Genomic DNA, 27115 nt, shown 5'->3' with positions numbered 1-27115 from the left:
CATAACTGGTATAGACATAGTCCGTAAGTATTTCAAGTCATCTTTATCTTGATTGATGAATTCAAACATCTATTAAGAATCAAGAAGAGAATATTTGAATTACAATTGTAAAAAATCTAGTATAGTCCAAAATCCATAGACTTGTGCCTGAAAAGGATGTCTTATTGTATGTAAATTTTACCTTGATTTTTTAAATGGGAAGAAAAAAAGTAACTAGAATCTTCACTTTTAAAAATCTAGTAGAATACTGGAGTGAAAGACTCTATAAGAACAGTATAGGGACCTGTGCATAAAGGGGTTCAACCAATCATGGAAACTTTTTTGAGAGGAGATGAAAGCATATGAACAAAGGCTGAGAATATTTCAAAAGTAAGTAAAATCCATGGATAAAGCAATAGAATGAAAGAAGTAAAAACTTTTAAAAGTCTATTTAATGTATACTAAAAGTGAATACATTTAAAAGGCCACCTGCAAACAAGTATCTCTGAAAACACAAACGGCAAGATCATAAAAAGATGAGTAGTGTATATTTCATATGTAGAAAGTCCCTCTCCCAGGCAAACCAGGATGGTTAGTCACCGTACAATGTTAACATCTTATATTACCCTGGTACATTCGTCAAAACTAAGAAACCAGCATTGGTGAGTTACTACCAACTAAACTCCAGACTTTATTTGGATTTCACCTGTTTTTCCACTAATGTTCTTCTGTTCCTGGATCTAACTCAGGATACCACGTTGTGTTTAGTTGTCCTGTCTTCGTGTCCTCTGACCTGTGACAGTTTCTCAGTCTTTCCTTGCTTCTCACAACCTGGACTCTTTTGAGGAACAATTGTATTTTGTAGAATGCCACTCTCAATTTGGGTTTGTCTGATGTTTTTCTCATGTTTAGACTGGTGTAATGGGCTTTGGGGCCCTAATTTATATTTAAACTCTGCAAATGTCAGTGCTTATTTTCATGGTTACGTTAGTCCTTGTGGACTTTAATTTCCTCAGAACATCATTTTAATTTTAAAAGGGGATTAAATCACTTGTCTAGGAGTCAGAGTGAATTTTTAATTCTAGAGAGAGTCCTCACATTACTATTCCACAAAGAGCAAAATCAAATTGCTTCAAATTCAAAAAATTCTTATTTAAAATTTGAAAATGATAGAGCTCATTGCCCAAGTTACCTTTGAAGCCATAAGGCTTCTTCCACTGGCACCATCCTCAGGGGATAAAAATATACCACCATTTGGCTAAATATATAATGCTATGAAGGTTTATTTTTCTATTTATGAAAAGAAAATATATTCTCTGTAGAAAATTTATAAAACAGAGATGATGAAAATGAAGAAAAATTAAATGCAATTCCACTACCCTAGAAAAGCCACTGGTTATAACTGTTAACTTTCTTTTCCATCCTTTTAGTCTTTTTCTCTATCCATCAGATTTTCTTTTGTAAAAATTGGATTATACTGTTATATGCTAATTTTTAAAATTATTTATTTATTTATTTTTCGCTGTGTTGGGTCTTTGTTGCTTCGTGCGGGCTCTCTGTAGTTGCAGTGAGCGGGGGCTACTCTTCATTGCGGTGCACGGACTTGTCATTGCAGTGACTTCTCTTGTTGTGTAGCACAGGCTCTAGGTGCGTGTGCTTCAGTAGTTGTGGCATGTGGGCTCAGTAGTTGTGGCCCACAGACTCTAGAGTGCAGGCTCAGTAGTTGTGGCGCACGGGCTTAGTTGCTCTGCAGCATGTGGATCTTCCCGGACCGGGGCTCGAACCCGTGTCCCCTGCATTGGCAGGCGGATTCTTAACAACTGCACCATCAGGGAAGTCCCGTTATATGCTAATTTTAATTAACTTTTAAAATTTGACATATTATGAATATCCTTTTATATAATTAAATACCTATGACATCATTTTAATACCTGCGTATTTCATAGTATAGGTATATTATTTAACATCCTTGTAGCTAAATAGTTACACAGATCCATGATAATTCCTTAAAGTTAAATTCCTTTTCTTTTTTGGCTGCACCATGCAGCTTGTGGGATCTTAGTTCCCTGACCAGGGATCTAACTCGTGGAAGCACAGAATCCTAATCACTGGACTGACAGGGAGTTCCCTAAAGTTAAATTCCTTTAATTGGATTTGCTGTATCAAAGGGTACACACAATTTTAAGGTTTCTGATATGCACTGCCAAATTGCCCTCCAATTTATACACTCACTAGCTACTTATAAAAGTAAGTACCCATTTCTCACATACTCACCACCTCAGTTTCTATTTTTATTTTTAATCTTTGCCAATTTGATAATCAAAAACATGGCTTTTTGTTTAAGTTGAAATTCTTTGATTACTAGCGAGGGTGAGCATTTTTATATAGTTAGTACCATTTGTATTTCTTATACTGTGCATTATTATATTATTATACCCTTTGTTGAGGTATTCGCCATTTTCTTCTTGATTTGAAAGTGCACTTTTTGGGCGGTGGGGGCCACACCACGCAGCATGCAGGATCTTAGCTCCCCGACCAGGGATCGAACCCATGCCCCCTTCAGTGGAAGCGCAGAGTCCTAACCACTGGACCATCAGGGAAGTCCTGAAGGTGCACTTTCAAATGACATTAAACTTCTCTTATATATGTTTCAAACACACTTTTCCCAGTCTTTAACTTGTCTTTTAATTTTGAAATTCAGAGGTGTGAAATGTTCTCATTTGTTTTCTGCCTTTGATAGCTGTTTTTGGGTTTGGGTTTGGTTTTGTTTTGGTTTTAATATTGAGCTCAGTCCTGAATCCTGCCTGTCCCTATTCAGGGCACATCATGCGAGTCTAAGGCATCCTGTAGCACAGCAGTTTCAGCAAAGGTTGACATGTTCCCTTTCCTAATGAAGCAATGCCCTGAGTCCTCACAACCCCAAGCTTTAGGAGAGGAAAAAAAGAAACAAAAAAGAAATGAAAGCAAATTCAAAAGCACACTGCCCTGAACACTGCCAAATTCAGGCTGCCACCAACCTCCAAGGAAATAAATTCCAAAGATAGTAGTAACTCTCAGTTAAAATAAAATTTTTAAAAAAAGCCCACCTCTTAAGACAAATCAGCTCCCAAACCTCAAAATCATCTGTTTTAGCAGCTTTAGTGTTGTGCAGAGTAAGGCTTCCCAGCCCACTGTTTGTGAGCACCCCCGCCTTCAAGTCCTTCCTGGGGGCTCCTGGCTCCTTCTGCACAGGGAGGAGAGCCTGGGCTTCGAAGTCAGGCTCAGGGAGGCCAGGAGTTCTCTTCCTGCTTCCCCTTCCTCTTGCCTAAAGTCACGGCAATTTCAAGGCAAATGTCAGAACTGAAAGTTATTAGAAAGAACCGGAAAGATTTAAAAGCCTTCTTCTCCCCCTCCCTTTTTTTTTTTAATGAAAACATTTAAGACAGCAAAAGTTTTACATTAAATTTCAGCCAAGAAAAAACAAATAGAAAAGAAAAACATAAGGCAAGAAGAAGACCTGGTTCACAGGACAGTAGACATAGTCGCTTTTGTGTTGTGAATCAAGGGGTCTCAGGAAGGCCTCCTCCTCACACATTCCCCAGAATATCTCCCTACCACAAACTCACCATAAATGGTTCCTTTCTTTCTTTTTTTTTTTTTTTTGGTGGTACGCGGGCCTCTCACTGTTGTGGCCTCTCCCGTTGCGGAGCACAGGCTCCAGACATGCAGGCTCAGCGGCCATGGCTCACGGGCCCAGCCGCTCCACGGCATGTGGGATCTTCCCGGACCGGGGCACGAACCCGTGTCCCCTGCATCGGCAGGCGGACTCTCAACCACTGCGCCACCAGGGAAGCCAATGGTTCCTTTCTGAAGTGCCTGACCCAATACCCAGATAGAGTGGGTGTTTGTGAGTAACTGTTAGAAACGTAGAAATTCCTGGGAAGTACTGGAGTATATGAACTAGGTGTTTATCCTCAAGTCTTCAGAGATACAGATTGCTCTCCAGAATAAAGAGGTACCATTATACTCCCAGAGTAAAATTCTGCTTGATTTGCCCTTTCCAGTTGAGAAGGGGATCCTGATGGGGACAACAGCCCATGTAGCTTTGAATAAAGTGGGAGTAGGAACTGGGACAGGGCACTGCTGGCGCCTGACGCACATGCTTACTCTGCCCATCAGGTAATCCAGCCTTGGTCCTGAGGGAGATACCACACTGATGTTCAGTGGTATTAAAAATAGGAAAGGGGATGTGGTTTTCACCCCAACCTACTCACTACTCCCAGAAGCCAGTCTAATTCTGAAGCTGCAGATCAGAACAGCTCAACATTCAGCCAACAACCCCAGGTCACATCCCTGATTCTAAAAGGTTCCAGCCCAGCTCCTGTTCAAGGAAGTTGTGATAAATATTTTAACACTTGTAAACTGCCTGCTTTCTAGAGTTTCCTTGTTGATGACCTTATTTTGCCATCCAGCTGCAATATTAATTCAGCATGGAAGGGGAGTGGAGGGATGTCCCAGCTTGAGCCTAAGCTGGGCTCAGAGCCAGGATTCAGATCTGTCTAGGCATGTCTGGTGCACTTGCCAGGCAGGAGTTTCTCAGCACAAGGGATGCAGGAGGCTCACAGATAATAGCATCCTAAGGCAGTGAGCGTGGAGGGACACATCACAGGTATCAGAATCACCAGGGAAACTTTTAAAAATGTGTACACCCTGCACAAATGCATTCCCCATTCTGATAGTGTGTGTGTGAGCGTGTGCGTGTGTACACATGGGTGCACACTAGCAAGGAGCACTGCTTTGGAACCAAAATTGGCCCTCAGAGTTACACAGGTCAGCCTGCACCAGGAGCACTGAGGACCCCAGAGAATACAGCGTGGCTTCCGTATGTGACAGCTCCCAATGCATTGACAGCAGGACCCGGCTGCGTAGCTCCGAACACTGATGGCTTCCACACTTAAGGGACTGTCTGCATCAGGAATTCTTTTTTTTTTTTTGCGGTACGTGGGCCTCTCACTGTTGTGGCCTCTCCCGTTGCGGAGCACAGGCTCCAGACGCACAGGCTCAGCGGCCATGGCTCATGGGCCCAGCCGCTCCGCGGCATGTGGGATCCTCCCGGACCGGGGCATGAACCCGTGTCCCCTGCATCGGCAGGCAGACTCTCAACCACTGCGCCACCAGGGAAGCCCTGCATCAGGAATTCTTAAACTGGAGACCATGGACTCCTGGGAGTCCAAGAATAGGCTGCAAGTGTCCATGAACTCTTGAAAACTGCATGCAACTAACTGGGTATGTATGTTTATTTCTCTGGAAATAGGTTCTATAAGTTGCACAGATGCTGAAAAGAGGATATGATTCTCAAATGGTTAAGAACTGGCAAGTGCCAAAGAATACTGGGGCAGGCAGACTGGGTAAGGTTTAGAACACCACTATAGTAGATTTGGACCAAAGCCAGAAAAATACTGTTTTTTCAGTTACCGTGACTTATTTTTACCTTGAGGCATCAGTGACCTGGTGAAACATTGAAAATATGAAATCCCACCTATGCTTCAAGCCCACCTCAAATACCCGCACCTCCTCCCCAGCCAAAAAGTGTTGCTCCCTTGCCTGAGCCTTGTTGGTGTACCTCTCGAAACACTGAACACGTTCCCCCTTGTATTTCAGATAGGCACGTGCACACGTCATGTCTCTTCTACAAACTATAACCTTTGAGAGTAGGTATGTCTTATCCATCTTCTTTCTGTTACCGTGTCCAACACAGCATATTTACTTAGTTATTGCTGGATGAGGGAGTGAACAGATCACAAATCCATCCTATCTGCCAGACTTTTTTACTCTCTCTACTAAAAGCAACTAACCTATTTTCTTGTAAATTATGCATCTTGAACGTATTCCTTGTAATTTATATTGTCGTAGTTAATTGATTTACTTCTTTACACCTTATCCAATATTTACCTGCTTTATCTGTTTACTTGGTTGCAAATTGCTTAGAGGGCAAGGATCATGTATAACTCAAACTAGGTAAACCCACATGCCTCTTGGGAGGAACACACAGGGCTAACCAATGAGTTCAGTGCTTTGGCCAACACACCCAAGAGGAAATCTTTCATAAGAAGACACAGACTCAGATGGAACAGAGGTTGGTAAAAAAGAAAAAAGCAACTCTTAACAGGAACTAAGCAGAAGAGCAAACTCATCAGGTTGTGGAACTGAATTATAAAGAGGAGATAAACCAAAGAGAACAGCCTGAACCTGCCTGAGGAAGAAGAGTGTGAACCAGAAACAGCCCTGCCTCAGAGGAGGTGTGGCTGGACAGCAGTTCAGAGCTTTGGCCCTGGCTCCATGCAGGTTTTGCAAGAGCTGCCAGGTTTTTCCTAGCCCTGTTACCCTATTTGGATTGTTCCCTATTTGTGTCGGGCTTTTCTTGTGTTCAAAAAACCCTGACTGCCATTATTATACGTGCAATGATGTTAATGAAATTGTTTTACGAAGTTAAATCTGTTTTCAGAGTGGAACACAAGCCAAGCGGAGAATTTTTCAACTGCTCTGAGCACATCCCTGAGTATCAGAGAGAGGCACGCGCAAAGACAGGGCAGCTCTCTCCTCTTTTTCTCCTCTTGGTCTCAGTTTAATATTTACTTACTTACATATCCACCCACACGTTACCATACCCTTAGTTCTCCACAATCAAAGTCTGGAGGATTGTGTGATCTTGCTAACCATTTCAGCTTAATGACTGAATTGATACAGTATGATTATTCTGGGGAAGTTTATTAACTGATGATGGGCAGAGCCATAAATGTCAGACCAACCATTCCACAGGCAAGGGTCACACCAGAGAAAGTGCAAGTAGAAGGAGGAAAGGCCAAGCCAATTAGTGGCTACATGAATAGTAGCTTAGCTAGTGATTCAGAATTATCCAGAGATCGGCCCTAGGGCACAGGGTGTATTTTGGGGTGAATGCATTTCGATAAATTAGATACTCTCACATTGCTTATTTAGCTTATCACAAGTTTAAAGTATTCATTTGTCATTCAATAGCATATATTGAGTGCCTAGGTATGAGATCCATCATTAAACAGAACGAAAATCCCTGCCCTTGTGAAGTTTACATCCCAGCAGCAAAGAGTCCTATCTGGGCATCATCTGTCAATCCTTGCAGTAGTTTTGCATCTTCTCTAGGTCTAGGGGTCATTATCTTGCTTGTCTCTGTCATTTGCATCTCTGGACCCCAAATGAGTTTGTATTCAGCTCCCTAAGTCTTTAGAGAAGCAGGGTCTCTACATTTCTGGGTCCCAGGTGCAACTTGACCCTCTCCCATATGCACATTTAAACATGCCGTTTTCCTCACCACCTCAGGCTGACCAGTGGAAATCTGTGATGACTGAGAGAGACTTCCAGGACAAAGGTTGGGGAAAATACGACAGATATCCAATCTAACCCACATACTTCTCAGATGTGGAAACTGAGACCCAGAAAGGCAAAGTGACTTGCCAGTGTCACACACGGGGACCTGGTCTTATCCCTTGGCCCCTTCCTCCCAGTCTAGTGCTTTTCTATCATATGATAAATAACATAATTCTTGGGATCAAACAGGCCAAAAGAGCCAAAAGTGACTATAGAACAGAGGTGGAGCAGAACAGACTCAGAGACAGCTCACACTTGAAGAATAATACTAGGGAGGACTGACTATTTTGTTAGACCTGAAATCCACCCTAGTTTATGTGTTTGAGTACCTTGGCATCACATCCTCTCCAGCACCCCAGACAGGATGAAAGCAAGGCCTAGGACCTGGAGTTGGGGGTCTGTCCTGAAAGCTAATGCAGCTATTGGCCAGACTGTAGGTAAGTTAGAATTTAAAAACCTGTGTTCCATAAACTAATCCATGTATGTGTTTTTACAATTGTTTTCTCAGTTTACTAGGGTGAGCCAATTTTGAAAGGGTCCAATGTTGTCACAGCTGGGCTGGACTCCGCTAAGAGGAAAGAGAATATTTCTAGATCTCATTCAATATTGGGATGAGGAAAAACAGTTGCTGGAGCCAACAAACCTGACCATGGGACAGAGGGAGCTGAAGCCATAGGAAGCTTGGGCTTGCCCACCCGCTGAGATTTTCTTTTAAAGAACCCTCACAAAATTTAAAACTTTAATAAGAAACCATATGATTCAAGGCACATATACATAATTCATTAGTTTTTAACAGTCCTTACCAGACTAATCAGTTAGCAGTTAAAGAAGAGCATGGGGTTGGGATCAGAAGACTTACATTCCTCATGTGCCAGCTTTATGACTTGGGACAAGATCCTTAACTTTCCTGAGACTTGACCTCTCCAGCCATAAAGTAGAGAGAGTAAAACCTGCCTCATCTTACTCTCTATGTTGCAAAAATTAAATGAGCAAGCATATGAATGCTTTTTATAAACTGTAAAGAACTATAAGATTTTAATTATCATTGTCAATTAACGTTCAACTTGAAAATTTTCCTAATTAAACTCAATCTTAAATTTAGCAACAATATGAACTTGACACTCTGTTTGGGGGTGGGGGCAGGGGCGATGGTTGCATGTTACCAACATCAAAATTTTAAAATTCAAAGAAACAAAACAAATTCCTACAGGTATAATCATACGAATAAAAATTACTTTTCTTTCTCTTTTAAATGAAAAATACAATTTCTTTCCCTTGTCAGGAAAAGTTTTTTAAAAAAAGAGCCACTGGGGTGAATTTTCTAATATACACTTCAGGGAGCAGATAAGATATTATTTACTCAATTGCTGAGTGCTGGAGCAGAGTAAGAATCAGTATTAGCTGCCCATCCTTCAAAAGGGCTCACACGGGACTTCCCTGGTGGCGCAGCGGATAAGACTCTGCGTTCCCAACACAGGGGGCCCAGGTTCGATCCCTGGTCGGGGAACTAGATCCCACATGCATGCCACAACTAAGAGTTTGCATGCCGCAACTAAGGAGCCCGCCTGCCACAACTAAGGGGCCCATGTGCTTGCAACTAAGGAGCCAGCGAGCCGCAACTAAGGAGCCCTGGAGCTGCAACTAAGTAGCCCGCCTGCCGCAACTAAGGAGCCCACATGCCGCAACTAAGGAGCCAGCAAGGCGCAACAAAGGAGCCCGCCTGCTGCAACTAACACCCCATGCAACCAAATAAATAAATATTTTAAAAAACAAAAACAAAAGGGCTCACACTTTTGACTGCAGGAAAATCTTGTCTCATCAGATCCTCTACTTTCATTTTACACCATAGAAACGTTTGTTACTTGCTCCCAAATTGCATGAAGACTTTCTTTACTGAGATAAACAAAGCTTTGCCATTTTTAGTACTTTTGATCGCAAACTGATTCTACAGATCTGGCTGCCCAGACAAGCCGACTGATGGGCAGATATTTATGAGCCTGCACATAACTGAGGGATGCCCTTACAATGCAATAATTCTTAAGCCCAAATCTGCCAACCTCCAGGGCATAATTATTTTATTTTTAAAATTGCACCCTGTGCAACACAGCCCTTGGATACTTGTAGAGAAAATGAGCACATTATAAGAAATAAAATACTACAGAACAACTAATAGCTTAAACCCATTAAAAATAAGAACCCACAAAATAGCCTTACTGCTGCGCCACTGGGAAGGAACAAAATCCTTTAACCACTAACACCGGGATGCACTGGAAAGAAGTGACTTTGCTTAGGCAATGCAGGAGAAGCAGGAGTAGGTAGAAGGAAGAGGGCTGGAGGAGGAAAACATCGAGTTTTATTTGGAGCACATTACTTCCCAGCAGGCCCACCAAAGGTCCCCACATATGGCCCAGGCAGCACTGGCCCACATCTGCCCTGAGGACCATAGGTAGGTAGGTCATATTTGGTTTCTTGAGATGTGTAGTCCAACTTTACATCACTAACTGAAGCCTTCCCTATTTCATTTTCCTGCCAGACTTAGAACTTGATGTCACCTCCCTCACTTTTCCAAATAGGAAAAGTTATTTTATATGTTATTTTAAAACTTAAATAGAACTTATCTATTTCATATACACAAATCATAACAGAAAAATGTATAAATAAGTGTACACAGGCATATGGCATACACACGTTTACACACACACTCCCACATGTGTATCTGTGAACTTGCCCTTCCCCAGATGACAACATAGGATAACATAATTAATCTACTAGCCAAAATACAAAGCCAGTAGGCATTCTTGAAATGAGTGTACTCTAACTTTTCTTTAAGCCTCCACAAAGTTTTGCATTGCTATCAAAATATTTTTGGAAATTCTGTAATGTTTCTCCTTTTCCCTTGGCTTCTTATTTCTGGCAAGGACTAAACCCCAAAATATCTTTCCTCTGGGACACTGAAATAACTGTCCCAAGGCAGCTGCCAGAGCTAAAGCTATTCAGAATTTTAGGACAGATTTCAAGGAAGGCCATTTGCAATTTTAATTATTAGAGTCAAAAGCCCCACCTTCTCAGATTCTCTAAGAACAGGTATGGGGGCGGGTGAGGGGTAGGGGTGGTAATCTTCCTGGATTCTCTCATTTTCGTTCATGACTCTATCTTCTGTTTCACTTCTGCTTCTTCCCTCCTTCTGTCTTTGCCCACCCCTCCTCTGGGTTTTATTTTAGATGTAAAGAAAAAATCAGCAAACCACCCCCTCTCCCCTCAGTGCTCTGAAGTTGTATTCCTCCTCTGCTAACTTTCCGAAAGCTCCCTTACTATAATGGTGCCACAGAACTGGGTTCTTTTTACCCAGGACCACCTCCCTCAAGCTTAGAACAAGTTAGAGGAGGTATCTGGTAGATAAAGAGAGAAAGAAAGAGGTCTTCACCAGCAAGTACAGCTGCCTGACTGGCCCAGACTGAGGGACTTCCTGCAGACAAATAAGGTTTGTACCCATTATGTAGCACACAGGAACCTTGACTGTGTTCATGCCCAGGCTATTCACCTTTACATCAGTGGTTCTCAACCCTGGTTGCATCTCAGAATCACCTGGGAATGGTTACAAAAAGTACCTTTGTCAAACAAAAAACAAAACAGAAAACAGACAAACAAAAACTTTGTGCAAGTCTGATGCACTGAATCTGGGCCTGGGCCTGAGAGTCTCAATTTTTTAACAGCTCCCAGATGATTCCATTGTGCAGCAGCGTTAAGATTTAGCTCGTGGAAGCTATCCAACCCTGAGCTTACTCCCTTCCTTCCAAATACACCCCAGGAGATTCCTCTGCCTGTTCTCACACCAAAGATTTCTGGGAGCCAGGAAATAGAGTACCACAGCCTAGGGAATGCAGTTTAGTTTTCAAAGAGAAAGGGGTTGAAAAGAGAGGAGGTGCCAGGGCAGGGGGGAGGCTGGCCTTGGTGGTCCTCCAGGCCCCCCTGGATGTGACGGCACACAGCTGGTGTACGTGAGGTCATCTCCTCTCCCCAGGGTCTGATTCTCTTAGGACTTGGAGGATGAGATACTTTAGGAGTCATAATTCTCAGTTTCTTTCTTGCCTGGGTAGGAGAGGGGGAAAACTAAGTTATGGAGGATGCTGGAGACTCAGGAACTGTGATGCAGAGACTCGGGAAAAGAATACAATCCCCAGCCAGCAAAAGGGCAATTTAAAAATTAAGTCACATCTATGCTGAAAAGGTTAGGATACAATAACGAGTATGATTTTACATGCAGATCATAGCTGGAGAGACACACAGCTGCTGCCGTGACTCAGCCACTCCTGGTCACAGGACTCAGCTGGCCTGGGGAAAGTGGCTCCGGAAGCCCCCAAACACGACGGCCACTTCAGACCCTCCAGCTGCTCACCACACAGTTTGGAAAGAATAAGGAGGCCCCTCCTTGGAGCCCAGAGTTCTAACAAACCCCCGGGGCTTCCAACCACCCCCCCGGTTGCTGAGGCAACTGGTGGGCACCGTCTGATTCTCCTGGTTGGAACGGTGCTGGGAGAGGGGCCTGCCCTGATGCTCAGCCCTCGCTCAGAGATTCTTGGCTCTCTGCCAGCCTCCCTCTGGCACGTTGACGGCTGCTGTTGTGCTCTTGGCTTCTTCTATACAGACAAGGTCTCCCTGCCTCTCCCTGTCTTTCTTCCAATCTCTCTCTCCCCAGCTGTCTCAGGGTTTATGTGGGAAAGCATGAGCTTACCCGCTATGAAAGAGACTTTCAAAGCCATGCCTTCCCCTGCAGCCTCTGGAGTCAACCGTGTCCAGGCTGTGTGAAGGTGACTGAACCGGAGCGGGTGACTATTTGCATTCTCTGGGTAGAGTTGCTAAATGTTTCTGGGTTTCCCCTGGCACGGTTCTGATTAGTGAGCGTCCAAAACTCAGGTCCTTGCCCTCAGAAACAATCGTGAAAAGCACGGGCAGCAGGACTAATGCAGATGTGCAACACGGATGGGTTCCAGCTAGGAAGGAGCAGGGGTTTACATTTTCTTGTTCAATTAAAACCCTCCCCATTTACACGACCTTGGTGCTTCCAACTTAATGAAGTTCCATTACTTCAAATTCTGGGTGTGTTTCTTTCTTTTTTTTTTTCCTCCAAAGAAGTTCAAGCAATGACCAAATGAGAGTGAATGATCTCTCTTTCAGATAATGAACCTCCAGAGGCCAGGCTGAGCTGTGCCTCATCAAACCAGCATGTGTCAGCCTGTGCTGGTCACCACCACTCCTTCCAGACTCAAGCTGTCCAGCTGACTCCTCTGGGGCTGGGGGATGGTCCCTTCTTAGAGCTCCAGCATAATATTAGTAAACATGTGTACCTCCCAACTTCAAGAATAGTGTTTTTTTAATGAAATGAAACCATGTAACCTACTGTATTTGCATTCGAATCTAACAGTCAGACCTGGACACTGAATGTGATGTATCTTTAAAACTTATCAGAGTGATCACATACCAAGGAAAGGGAATAGGAATGCCCAAAGGCAGGTCCTCCTACAGGAGGAGACTGGCAGGAACACCCTGCCTGGAACAAGCACTCCTGCTAGAGGGGTTTCTTACCCTGTTTTGTTTTTAGAAACCAGAAAAACATGAAATGTAAAAAGGGCTCCAGTTCTACCCATCCCACTCAGGCCTGGCCCCAGGCAAAATGAGAAATCCAGCCAGCCGGGCCAGGCCAGGCTTCCAGCCCCATCTGCCCCTGTAAAAGCCAAGAACCCAGTCAGGGACACCCTACTCCCCAGCCCAGAGGAGACAGAGCAGCTCAGGGGCACGTGCATTCCAGAAATCTCTGTGTATAGGAAAGAGAGCAGAAAAGACAGAGAAGTATATCAGGGAGTCAATATAATAACCAGCATGATAATAATAACAAAAATAATAATGGCCATGAGGAGTCTTATCCTAGTTCTGCTACTCAGAGGCTTTGTAACCTTGGACAATCATTTAACCTCTCTCTTTCTTCACCTGTAAAATGGTTATAATTATCTGTGCTGCCCTTGTCCCAAAGGTGTCATAAGAACCAGTTGAGATCATACGAAAGTTATTTTGAAAACTGCAAAGTTGATTTGTAACTGTTTAGAATATTTATTCTTTTTAAGACTACTTAACCACACCTACATATTATACCTACTAGATAGTATCTTAGTTATCAGTTATGGCTAAATATGCAGAATTTGGTGGGCACACCTGCTATACTGTATTTTTCTTACACTAGTCCAAACTGTTACTGAGGATATGTAAATAGCCTCATTGCGTAAAACCAGTTAGCATAGCATTTGCTAAAGTGGGCTTCCACCAGTGATGTGGTCTGGTTTCAAGGGTCCTTGAGGGGTGCTCTGCACAGCTCTGAATGGGTGGTGCACATCTTTAACTAGACCACATAAAAATTCTCTCTATTCTTGTTGAGCGCAGCTATCTCTGTGATTTGTGAGTAGGCTGCTCGATGAGTTCAAAAAAACATTTCCCTCTAGCTCCAGCTGGCAAGATGTCAAGATTGAAAAACACATTTCCTGGTTCTCTTTCTTGCCCCAGTTGGGATGAATGACCCTAATTCTCACCACCCCATTTCCTTAAGGCATTAGCAGTGACTGAATCTCTGCCCATCCCAATGAGCCTCACACAGACAATTTTAATGCACAGCGGCACCCATAATAGAGAGAACTATGTTGTGAAACTTCAAATTTACCTTTAATTCCATCTTTGACAGAGCAAATTGCAGCCATGGGTTATACTTTGCTATGGTCACTTAACACTAGTTGGAAATTCAGGCACCCTTCAGTTTGTAAAAGTTTCCCTCTCCCATTAGCCCCAGATCAAATAGAGGCATCTCCATTTCTATCTTGATGGCTTTCAGTCCACGGAAAGGGTTCATCTTGACAAGGAGGTGGTATAGGAAGGACAGCCAGAAGCCAGTGTCCCTGAGGAACTGGGGACGTAATAGAAGAGAGGCAATGAGACAGCCAAGTGTCCTCTTACTGTACATACGTTCACTGTGCACTTGTTAAGTGCTGCTGAATGAGGAAGGAGTTTCATGAAACACAAAAACACTACAAGTAATATTCACTCATTCTTAAGTGACCAAGCATAATTCATCTGCTATAAAGTTTCAGAGAAGAGAAAGATAACAGCAACATCACCATTGACTACTATCTCTCTTTACTCTCACAACAAACCCATGAGGGACTATGATTCCCATTTTATAGATGAGGTAATAGGAGGCTTAGAAAGGTTGAGTAACTTGCCTAATAGTCAATAGATATTGGGTGGTAGACAAAAATTTCCAATCCAGATTTATCTGATTCCCAAGCCCTTTCTCTTTACCATTATACTCAGCTGCCTACCATTGTCCGGAGGGGTGAATCAGGAAACCTTTAGGAAGGTGAAGCTTGAATTGGCGCTTGAGGGCAGTGTATGGTTTGGATCGCCTTGGATTAAGGAAGAAGGGAAGACAGCATAATCCAAATCGCTGAGTTTGTATCCCCAGAACACAAAACACTGCTTCATATATGGTATATGCTCAATATCTATTTAAAGAATGAATGAATGAGAAACAGTACAAATAAAGACAAAGAGACGGGTCCAAGTATGGAGAGCAAGGGCTGGGAAAGGGAAACTGAGAAAGTGGAAGGGGAAAGAAGAACAAAGAGACCAGACTGGAGCACAGTATTCACTGTGGCAGGGAGCTGAGGTCATCTAAGCCAGGTGGAACTATCTGATGGGAGAAAACTGTAGTGTGAGGAGTCTGGATTTAGTCCTATGCATGTTGTACAATTAATTCCTAAAGGGGGACCCGATAAGGTGAAAGCCATGATTTAGAAGGATTCTAGTGAGCAGGAGGGACTGGAGGTGGAGGGACCAGAGACAGTGAGACCAGCAGACGATGAACACTGGGGGACTCACTCAGGAGGACCTGGGGGCTCTGATTGGTGAGCTAGGGTAAGAGGCAAGCACAAACTTGTGTCTTAGTTAGACAAGAGACGGAGGTGTTTACAGCAAGCAGAGGACTGCAGGGAAACATACAATCTCTCTTCATCTCCAGGGCACTCTGATATGGAGGTACTTTGAAAATATTCAGCTAAGCCTCACTGTACAAACAATTACCTTTAAAAATCTTTGGATACCAGGTCAAAGGAATTGGCTACTGGTCTAAGCAAATGGTTACATGTACTTTTTTTTTTTTTCCGGTACGCGGGCCTCTCACTGTTGTGGCCTCTCCCGTTGCGGAGCACAGGCTCCGGACGCACAGGCTCAGTGGCCATGGCTCACGGGCCCAGCTGCTCCGTGGCATGTGGGATCTTCCCGTACTGGGGCACAAACCCGCATCCCCTGCATCGGCAGGTGGACTCTCAATCACTGCGCCACCAGGGAAGCCCTACATGTACTTTTAATGATCTTCATTGACTTGAGTTTTTAAGTCCTCAAATCCAAGCAGTTCTTTGGTTTAAATTAGGTGGATCCTCTTGCTAATAAGAGTTAGGAACCATAGGTGGTCATTTCTACAGAAAATTCCCCAGCCAGATGGCCAGCTTGTTGAGAACAAGGATGGGGCCTTCTCCTTTCTGGAGAACCTCACAGTGGATTCAGCACTGGGTACATAGAAATGAACACTTCACAAATACATACTGTCTTGACTTTCTAGTCACTGAGAGAGATTTGTCCTTATGGCCTATGCAGACTTGGCACTCAGCTGCTTCTGGTAAATGCTCAAAGAGCAACTGGAGCATCAAACACTTGTGTCCAACATCAGTTCTCTGATTATACATCAGTTCTCTGACTATACATCAGTTCTCTGACTACACTTTGATCACATGCACCCACAGGGGCTGTGCCTTTAAGAAATGCACCTTAGGGTTCTTAGATATTAGTAGTATTCTCTGAACAGAAGACGTTTTGAAAGTACAGATATATAGATGTCCATCAATCATTCAACAAACATTTGCTGTGTGCCTGCTATATATTTATATATATATATATGCACACACACACATACACACACACACACACACACACACACACACATGCCAGGCACTGTTTATGGCGCTAAAAATATATCAGTAAACAACATGGGTAATCCTGCCTTCATGAAGGTTACCTTCTAGTAGAAGGAGAAAAATGATAAGCAATAAATATAATAAAAAAGTAAATTAGTAGATTGGAAAGTGGTAAGTACCATGGAGAAAAGAAAGAGTATGATGGTTGCGGGTGGTATCACAATTTTAAATAAGGTGGTCAAAGTTGGCTTCATTGAGAAGGTGATATTGATAAGCGACCTGAAAGTGATAACTGTCCGTGTTGTCCATTAGTTATAATACTTAAATTTAAAGTCTTTCTTCAAACTTAAGGTAAAAATAAAACATTAGCTTATATCTGGTATAAGGAGAATTGGGGACTGGCCTTCTTATTATGAAACTAATCTGACACATATTTTATACACTTGCATTTTAACAACAAAAGCAATTAGAAAACTTAATCTTCCAAGGGAAACTGTGTTAAAATACCATCTCCAAAATCTTTCTGTGTAACACAACTCCCCTCGTTAAAACACTGGCCCCGGGCTTCCCTGGTGGCGCAGGGGTTGGGAGTCCGCCTGACGATGCAGGGGACACGAGTTCGTAGTCCTGGTCCGGGAAGATCCCACATGCCGCCGCGGAGCGGCTGGGCCCGTGAGCCACGGCCGGTGAGTCTGCGCGTCCGGAGCCTGTTGCTCCGCAACAAGAGAGGCCGCGATAGTGAGAGGCCCGCACACCGCGATGAAGAGTGGCCCCCGCTTGCCGCAACTAGAGAAAGCCCTTGCACAGAAACGAAGACCCAACACAGCCCAAAATAAATAAATAAAAAATAAAAATAAAGGAATTCCCTTAAAAAAAAAAAAAAAAACACTGGCCCCACCTGTCAGTGGGGCTCTCTCTCAGGTACCAGTCTTCCTCTGAAGACTACAATAACAACTGCTCTCTTACCAAGATTAAAAACAGAAACCAAATTTTTGTAGGGAATAATTAGTAGCCGACAGCAAGTTTTAGCATTAATGCAGCAGCATATGAACAAATTACAAAAATTTCCTTTGCTAGAGAAACAGCAATCAGCTGTCTTACCGATCACCCAGCAGCCTTTATTTCCCACTTGGTACTATATTTATGGCTTTTATGGGGAAAAAAAGAGGTTGAGAATTATGGGTTGAATAAATTTGATATCTGTCTAACCAATGATAACAATTCACATTTAAGTGCATATTATTAAATTTGTAATCTCTCTTCCAGATTCTAATCTATTGTAATATGCTTCTTTTCAAGACTTTCATATTTCAAATGGCTCCCAAATCTAGAAAATTATCTTACTGGTCAGCTAGCCAAGGCGTTGACCTTGAATGAAACCAGTTTAGAGAGAGCTCCCCTGGGGTACTTTCAAGAATTCTGAAACATAATGTGTCTGAGAAATTAGCAAATTCACAACATGTGTTTCTGTTACATGATTATAACTGGGTTTGTGAGTGGTGTTCACGGCTACTGAGTGGTCTGCTCAAAGATTCACCCCCAATACCTACACATGCCTGCCTCCTGCCCGCATTCCTCTGCTGGTGTATAAATCTTCACTCTGACCTTGCTCAACACAGCTCAGGTCTTCCCCGATTCTGGGCTGCCAAGACCAGAGTACGTGGCTGAAACATTTTTGAATGCTCATGTGAAAGGAACTCAACTTCTGCTTTTGGGTCATTTAGTAACAGTTGCTCTATTTCCTTTTCTTCTGTTAAGCAATTCTATTTGCACAGGAAAATATAACCAACAAGTGACTTTTCTTTTTACCAAGTAATAAAAACAATGATAATAAACTAAACTATGCCAGACATTTACATAACCTACTCCATGCTCACTGGTGACATCTGGCAATGTGTTGTGAGCCCTTTCAGAGGAGAAATAACAACGAACTTAAAAGAACTTTACAGAGAAAAGAAAGCATGGTTTAATTGTGATTTGACCTGATGAGAAACACTTCCTGCTTCAAGCAAAAAAACTTCAGACTATTAGGCACATTATCAGACTGATGTTTGAATACTCCTGTTTATTTTCTCCATCTTTTGCCAGATGTTCAATTCCAAGACTTGGTCTAGAACCAATAAATACTTCCTGTTAAAGCACAGGCAGGAAATAGATTCTTCCACAGGAAGGCTCAACAGGAAAGCTCAAGCACTATCCCCTTGACCTATCCATTCTTCAGGCTCCATTCATGACTTTCTACACGCATCGAGCAACACTGTATCTCACTATAACCTCAACCATCCCCCTATTGTGTAGATGAATTGACTGTGACAAGGTCAAGTGATCTGCCCAAGATCCAAGCACAGGTGTCAGCACCAGAACTCAGGTCTCCAGACTGCAGAGGTGCTCTATTGCCCAAGGTTACACAAGTAATTAATGAAAAGTACAATTATTCCCTGCTTGCCAGCTTCTAGCAACACCCAACTCCCCTACCCTCTAGTGCCTCCCTCAACACACCTAGCCTGTGCCTCACACACAATGGGAATGTCTTACTGCTATAACATGCACTTGAATACACTCTTCTATGTCATTTGGTTGAGTGCTGCCTGTCTTAGATGCAGCGGTGATATTCAAAATATTTTACAACTGGTATGGCCTAGGCACTGACCAGTCAGAAGGGATGCTGGCTTACTGCTGGAGGACTGGAGGCTACCCTCCCCTTGCAATAGGCCCCTGTAGCTGCAGGTGTGGGGGGAGATGAGAGGAGACTCCAGGAAAGCCCTGCTTAGGGCCAGCTTCTGAAGGGAAACTTGTAAAGGATCCCGTCTTCTGTAATTTGTGCACCATGTGCACAATGCTTCCGATTTATTATTCATTCAACAAATATTAAGTAACTACAATGTGAGGAACCTTATGAGAAAAGCAAAGGCAGTCACACATGCCCCCATGTCCTACCTTATTCCCTGGTAGAATAGATAAGAAATGTATCTCAGTAGCTACAATACAAACCAGAACTTTGTCTATGTTTTAGGATAGGTCCAGGAAAATGGGTATGGCTGTTGACAAAAAAAGAAGAGATCCTTTCTGGTTGTAGATCATAGAAGGCCTTCTAGAGGGCTCATTACAGCTGTGGCTTTTAAAGGGTGGGGAGGAGTGATGATCATTTTCGTAATATATAGAAATATTAAATCACTATGTTGTGCACCAGGTACTAACACTGTAGGTCAATATACTTCAAAAACAAACAAACAAACTCATAGAAAAAGAGATCAGATCTGTGGTTACCAGAGGCAGGGGGTAGAGTGAGGGAGAACTGGATGAAGGTGGTCAAAAGGTACAAACTTCCAGTTATAAGTAGTAGGGATATAACGTACAACATGATAAATATAATTAACATATATGAAAGCTGGCAAGAGAGTAAATCCTGAGTTCTCATCACAAGGAAAAACATTTTTGCTTTATTTTGTATCTATATGACATGATGGATGTTCACTAAACTTATTGTGGCGATCATTTCATGATGTATATAAGTCAAATCATTATGCTGTACACCTTAACCTTACCCTGTATGGCAAGTACATCTCAATAAAACTGGAAGGGAAAAGAAATGAATGAATGAATGAATGAATGAATGGTGCGGAGGATTTAGCGAGGAGGAGCTAAAAGGGATGAACATTCCAGACTGCGGGAAGAAGATGAACGGCACACATTCCTGAGAAATGGTAGGGTAGAGAAAGTCAGCAGTGGCTGGACTGAAAGGCGCTGGAGGGCACTGGTGGTGCCTGTGTAGGCATCTGCTCCGAGTGGTGTGAGACCAGGTAAGGGGGCTCAGCAAGGACCACATGCTCGGATCAAGGCTCCCTGGGGTTCAGCGCGTGCTCCCTAAGGGCCCTCTCATTTCCAAACTGGCCAGGCGCTCCCTCCACACCCCCTCCCCGTTCTGACAATACTAGAGAACAAATAGGCATTTGCCAAGTGGCCTAAGGGATTACATGCCCTTGCCTGGCTCCGAGGATTCAATGTTGCCCCTGGAATCGCTGCCCAGGAACAGGATGCATTCTCTCAGCCTGCTTGGAGGCAGCCCAGCGCTGAACCTGGCTCCAGTCCAGTCCAGTGTGGGAGCCAGGAGAGAGTACGTGGCAATGGGCGGTGGGTGCTCCCTACTTCCTAGCACTGACTCAGCTGAGGCTGGAGGTGGGAAAGGGGAGGGTTGGTCAAAGGCAGATTTAAAATAGGAGTAGGCAGACAACACGGGGAGAAGTCATTTGAGAAGAATGATGGATTTCTCAGAGTCTGCTGTAGACAAAATTGGAAGAGAGTTAAAAGTTGTTTTTACCGTCTCCTATAGAATATAAGCGACCCTCATAATTTTAGTTGAATGACAAAAACTAGCTACGTGCTAATTGGAAAGAGTGTGGTCTCTGGAGTTTCCTAATCTGGTCCAAGTCCCTTCCTTGTCAGGAGAAGAGCACAATTCCTATTTACCTAGAAATGATGCATTGGCAGGGAGGGTTCGTGGATTCATGATGAAGTCTAGGAAAAGGAAAGTTAGTGAACAATAATTTGTTCTTGCCTTCTCTATCATAAGGCAAGAAAGATGGAGCTCTGTTCTCCATGACTGGTAGAGTCTTAAACAAAAATATTTGTAGAGCAAATGCAGGTTAGGATAACCAGCTACCCTTGTCTGAGGACTGTGTTCCCTGAGAACAGCCAACTCCCTCTGTTCTTATTCTACACCCACCAATCTGCCTTCTGATCTGCAATCTGGTTTCCTGAGTGGACTTGCTTTAGAGCATCCTGTATACATAACTAACTCCCGTTTTCAAACAAAGCCTTTCTTCTATTGCATTATTTTTCACATTGGAGTCTTCAATCATATTCTTAGAGGTCCAGGAATTCTTTAGAATAATTTTTAAATTTTGTGTTTTCATTTTAAAGATAATATAAAAATTTTAACACAAGCATCACCTGGATTGCCACCTTTTCGTAGAATAATGCCAATGTTCAGGCTAGATTTGCATTTCTGACTGTTTTGATCAAGTGATCACATAAAGTCTCATGATGTAAGTACGAATACAATGTTTCTCAAAGTGGGATATATTCAAGAGTCTACAAGTTCTCAAGTTTGAGAAATATTTCCTATTTTAAATAATCTGACAAGCTGGTCTACACATCTGTTTCTTATAAGTTGGGCTATATGAATTCATCCTTTCCAGCCTAATCACCCTGAGGGAAGGGGCCCGGTAGTTATTTGATGTGTAAGGCTGAGGATCACATCTGTGGTATCTGCACCAGTATACTGCCAGTCAGTGAAGCAACCAGCCAGATGATCTCCTCCTGAAAAGCTCTACTCCCTTCTATGTGATAGATGGATTGTAATTGGTTAATCAGACAAACCCATCTTAGATTTGAAATAGAAGACTTTCTGATCCACGGTAAATCCCTTAATCTCTGCTCTCAATTTTGTAAAATACAGGTGATACTAGCACCACCACTACTACCAACAACAGGGATCTTGTGCTAATAATTTCACACTTTCTGCCGTGCCGGGTCTGTCTGGCCCTGCTCCTGACACAGTACACTAAGGGGCTTACAATTTGCCAAGAGACCAATGAGATAGGGAGGCATGAGAAGGAATATTTTGGGAGTCATCCCTGAGGTCTGAAGACTAGCTCTGGTGGAACTGTGATAAGTGTCTTTAGGTAAATAGCACATCTCAGAGACACCTTAGAGTCTGGGTGGGAGTAGCAATAAGCCTATTTCGGAGGCAAATAACAAAGGACTCATTGGCTCTTGTAACTGGAAGTGCAGAGATGGACCAGGCCTCAGGACCATTTCTTTCTGCCGCTCTGCCCTGCCACCCACAGTTTGACTCTCCTCATGGGCATAGGATGCCTGCCATGTGCTTCCTCATTTGGACATGCTTCTGTTCAGCATTCCAAGCAAGAATTGTAAGGTTCACCCTGATTAGAGTCCTCCTTGACATCTGTCTTCTCCAACGTTCACATCCAATCTGTCAGAAAATGGTTCTACCTTCAAATTTTATCCAACATCTAACACCTCTCACCATCTCTGCTGCTACTACCCTATTGCCAATCATCAACATTTCATCTGCATTACTGGAGTCATCTCCTAACTGGTCCTCCCTGCTTCTGCTCCTGTCCCTCCTACCGCAGCCTGAACGATACTTTAAAAATATAAGTCAGATCCTGTCACTGCTCAGAATCTTCCAATTGATTCCCGTCTCACTGGAGTAAAAGCCGATGGCCTTGCAATGCCCTGTAAGGACATGATCTGACTCCCCTGTAACCTCTGACCTCAGCCTCTGCCACCTCCCTCCCTTTCGTACTCCACTCCAGGCACAATGGCCTCCTGTTTCTGTTAACAGGCCAGGTGTGCTCAGCTTCTGACCAGGGACTTGGTACTGGCTGTCCCCTCTGCTTGGGACAGTCTTCTTCTGGAGAACCACATGGCCCACCTAAGTCATGTTGTCAGTGAGGCCTACCCAGGACACGCCTTTGAAAACTGTAATGCCCGCAGACCCTCTGCATTCACAGTCCTTCTACACTGCTTGTATTTGTCTATAGCACTGCTCACCTAGTGTATTTATTGATTTGTTGACTGTTGACTCCCAGCTAGAATGTAAGGGATTTGTATCTATTTGTATTATTGATGTGTCTCCAGACCCTAGAACAGTATTTAGTTCCTAGCAGATGCTCAAAAATTTGTTGAATGAATGAATGAACAAATTGGACTGGCTTGGATACCCACTCTTCTTCTGAACTCTTAGCTGGGGAATGCCTAAGTCCTTAAAGCTAAGAGTACAACCTACCAAGGTTGGACCAAGCTGGGTGTCTCCAGAACCTGGAATTTAGATTATGCTCTAAGAAAGAATCTAGCACAAATCAACAGATAATCAGTGAGGTTAACAGCACCTATGATGCTTATTTAACATGATTATCCTTGGGTCCCACCATAAACTTACAAATCAAAATTTTGAGAGGCAGGGGTCACAAATCTGCTTTTTTTTTTGGTGTGTTCATTTATCTCTTTTAATCAGCAGCCTGCAGCTGATTCTTTCATTAACTAAAACAGAATAGGCTGGGTAGTACGTGTAAATGCTTGGCAGGAGCAACCCAGGTGTACTGTAAGACATACCTGGAGTACGGCAAAGAAAATTGAGATATGATACATGGCATTGACCTATCAGAAAAAAGAACGTATAAACAGAAGAAGGAAGATGTAATATCATGTCATCTGCAAATAGTGACATTTTTATTTCTTCCTTTCCAATTTGGGTTTCGTTTTGTTTTGTTTGCCTAATTGCTCTGGCTAGGACTTCCAGTACTATGTTGACTAAAAAGTGGCAAGAGTGGACACACTTGTCTTGTTCCTGATCTTAGAGGAGAAGCTTTCAGCTTTTCACCATGAAGTATGATGTTAGCTGTGGGCCTGTCATATATGGCCTTTACTATGTTGAGGTACATTCCCTCTATACCCACTATGTTGCGAGTTTTTATCATAAACGGATGTTGAAATTTGTCAAATGCTTTCCTTCAGCGGGATGATCATATGGTTTCTATCCTTCATTGTGTTAATGTGGTGTATCACATTGACTGATTTGTGGATCCCTGGAATAAATCCCCCTTTATCATAGCGTATGATCCTTTTAATGTATTATTGAATTCAGTTTGCTAATATTTTGTTGAGGATTTTTGCATCTATGTTCATCAAGTATATTGGCCGGTAATTTTCCTTTCTTGTGGCATCCTTAACACTGGTTTTGGTATCAGGGTAATGCTGGCCTCGGAAGATGAGCTTGGAAGAGTTCCTCCTCTTCTATTTTTGAAAGAATTTGAGAAGGATTGGTATTAATTCTTTGAATGCTTGGTAGAATTCACCAATGAAGCTGTCCAGTCTTGGACTTTTGTTGGTTGGGATAATTCTGATTACTCCTTACCAGTAATTGGTCTGTTCAGACTTTTTATTTCATCAAGGTTCAGTCTTAGTAGGTTGTATGTTTCTGGGAATTTACCCATTTCTTCTAGGCTGTCCAATTTGTTAGTGTATAATTGTTCATAGTAGTCTCTTATGATCCTTTGCATTTCTGTGGCACCAGTTTAACATCTCCTCTTTCATTTATGATTTTATTTATTTGAGTCCTCTCTCTTTTTTTCTTGGTGAGTCTAGCTAAAGGTTTGGCAACATTGTTTATCTTTTCAAAGAACCAGGTCTTAGTTTCATTGATCTTTTCTACTTTATTTTTTCCTTTTCTTTTTAGTCTCTTATTTATTTTCACTCTAATCTTACTTTCTTCCTACTACTAGCTTTGGGCTTCATTTGTTCTTCTTATTCTATTTCCTTGAGGTGTAAAATTAGGTTGTTTATTTGAGACTTTTATTGTTTCTTGAGGTAGGTATTTATTGCTATGAACTTCCCTCTTAGAACTATTTTTGCTGCATCCTATAAATTTTGATATGTTACATTCCTAATTTTCATCTGTCTCAGGGATTTTAAAATTATTCTTTAGATTTCTTCTTTGATCCATTTGTTGTTCAGTAGCATGTTGCTTAATCTCCACATATTTGTGAATTATCCAGTTTTCTTCATAAAATCAATTTCTAGTTTTATACCATTTTGGTCAGAAAAGATGCTTGATATGATTTCAATCCTCTTAAATTTATTGACTTATTCTGTGACCTAACATATTTTCTATCTTGAAAAATAGATAGAGAAGAATGTATATGCACATGAGAAGAATATATTCTGTTGCTTTTGGATGGAATGTTCTGTAAATATCTGTTAAGTCCATTTGGTCTAACATGTCATTTAAGACCAATGTTGCCTTATTGATTTTTTGTCTGGATGATCTATCCATTGATTTAAGTGGGTTATTAAAGTCCCCTACTATTATTGTATTGCTATCTATTTCTCCTTTTAGATTTGTTAATATTTGCTATATATATTTAGGTTCTCCTATGCTGGTGCATAAATATTTACAAGTGTTATAAATTCTTGTTGGATTTACTCTTTTATCATTAGGTAATGCCCTTCTTTTTCTTTTAGTCTTTGTTTTAAAGTCTATTTTGTCTGATATAAGTATAGCGACTCCAGCTTTCTTTTGGTTTCCATTTGCACAGACTATTCCATCCCTTCACTTTCAGTCTGTGTGTCCTTACATCTAAAGTGAGCCTTTTGTAGACAGCATATAGGTCAGTATTTTTTTTTTTTTTTTTTTTGCGGTACGCGGGCCTCTCACTGTTGTGGCCTCTCCTGTTGCGGAGCACAGGCTCCGGAAGCGCAGGCTCAGCAGCCATGGCTCACGGGCCCAGCCACTCCGCGGCATGTGGGATCCTTCCGGACCGGGGCACAAACCCGTGTTCCCTGCATCGGCAGGCAGACTCTCAACCACTGCGCCACCAGGGAAGCCCTCAGTCTTTTTTTTTTTAATCCATTCAGCCACTCTATGTCTTTTGATTGGAGAATATAGTCCAGTTATATAGATATTTAAAGTAATTACTGATAGGTATGTGCTTATTGCCATTTTGTTAATTGTTTTCTGGCTGTTTTTGTAGTCCCTATCTGTTCCCTTCTTCTCTTGCTCTCTTCCTTTGTCGTTTGATGACTTGCTTTAGTGGTATGCCTATATTCCGTTCTCTTTCTCTTTTGCGTATTTACTATAGGTTTTTGCTTTGTGGTTACCATGTGGCTTACATATAACAACTTACATCTATAACAGTATATTTTACGTTGATAACAACTTAAGTTTTCTGCCATCCCCATTTATAAGAATGCCAGTTATAGTGGATTATGGGCCACCCTACTCTTAATCAATTACATCTGCAATGAATGACTCCATTTCCAAATAAGATCACATTCCAAGGTACAAGGAGCTAGAACTTCAACATATGGATTTGGAGGCGACACAATTCAACCCATAAAACCATCCACTTCTCTCATGTGATTCTGAGATCACCAAACAACTTTCTGGTTCCCCAGGTACACAGGATTTAGCAGTGAGGGTCCTGGAGAACAAACAGGAGTCTCCTGATCACTGGAGATGAATTTCCCCATTGTGAACTGGCATTCTGTTCAAAAGACTTCAGTGAGTCTGGCTAGCATGAATCAGTCCCTGAGAACCTCATCATTCTAGTTGCATTGACAATGTGAGTTCTGGGGACTACACAACTGTGATTACCTCTCATTAGGCCTGTTTGCAGAACTGGTTGGCTTCTCTCTCTGATATTATTGTGTTCTCTCTATATCTACAAGAGGGAGCTCCATCTCAGGATTTAGAAAAACAGCTCGTGAAGCTAGGAGATATGCCTAGTGCATATCCCTTACAAGCCCTATTTCCAAGCAATCTCCACACCAAACCTAAGGTTCCAGGCCTAACATCCTCAAAAATGAAGAACATCACACTGTGTGCCCTCATTTAAAAGGGGTTAGAGGTACCTGAGTTGCAGGCAGGTATTCCCAGATATTTTGCCAAAGATGGTCCATCCTTCCCTGGCCACATCTTCTGTGAACAACAGGCATTTTGAAAAGGGGTAAACTTCTGAGAGCTAGTCCTGCAGATCAGGGTAAATACATTTATCAACCCAGGAAAATACCCATCTGTCTTTACTATGCTCTCTGGCAGGATAGCCCCCAATACCTTTTTTATCTGGGAAGCTCCACCAAGAAGGAAGGTCTTGACTTCAACTTAAATATTCTTGCTTGCCATGTCCTTTTCTGGTACCATCAAATATCTTTCAAGT

The 27115-nt window shown here is 42.5% G+C and overlaps 1 long non-coding RNA gene across 1 annotated transcript; it reads right to left on the bottom strand.

Moving 5' to 3' along the window:
* Positions 1 to 27115, bottom strand: LOC132428121 (uncharacterized). Its single transcript, XR_009520071.1, has 3 exons — positions 27013 to 27115; positions 26811 to 26926; positions 1 to 69 (listed from the first exon to the last, which is right to left on the bottom strand). It is a non-coding gene; the product is annotated as an uncharacterized lncRNA (long non-coding RNA).

Source organism: Delphinus delphis, chromosome 7 (assembly GCF_949987515.2).
Source record: "Delphinus delphis chromosome 7, mDelDel1.2, whole genome shotgun sequence".
Taxonomy (NCBI): domain Eukaryota; kingdom Metazoa; phylum Chordata; class Mammalia; order Artiodactyla; family Delphinidae; genus Delphinus; species Delphinus delphis.
The sequence above is the reverse complement of the archived record's forward strand: the minus strand, read 5'-3'. Positions and strand labels throughout refer to the sequence as shown.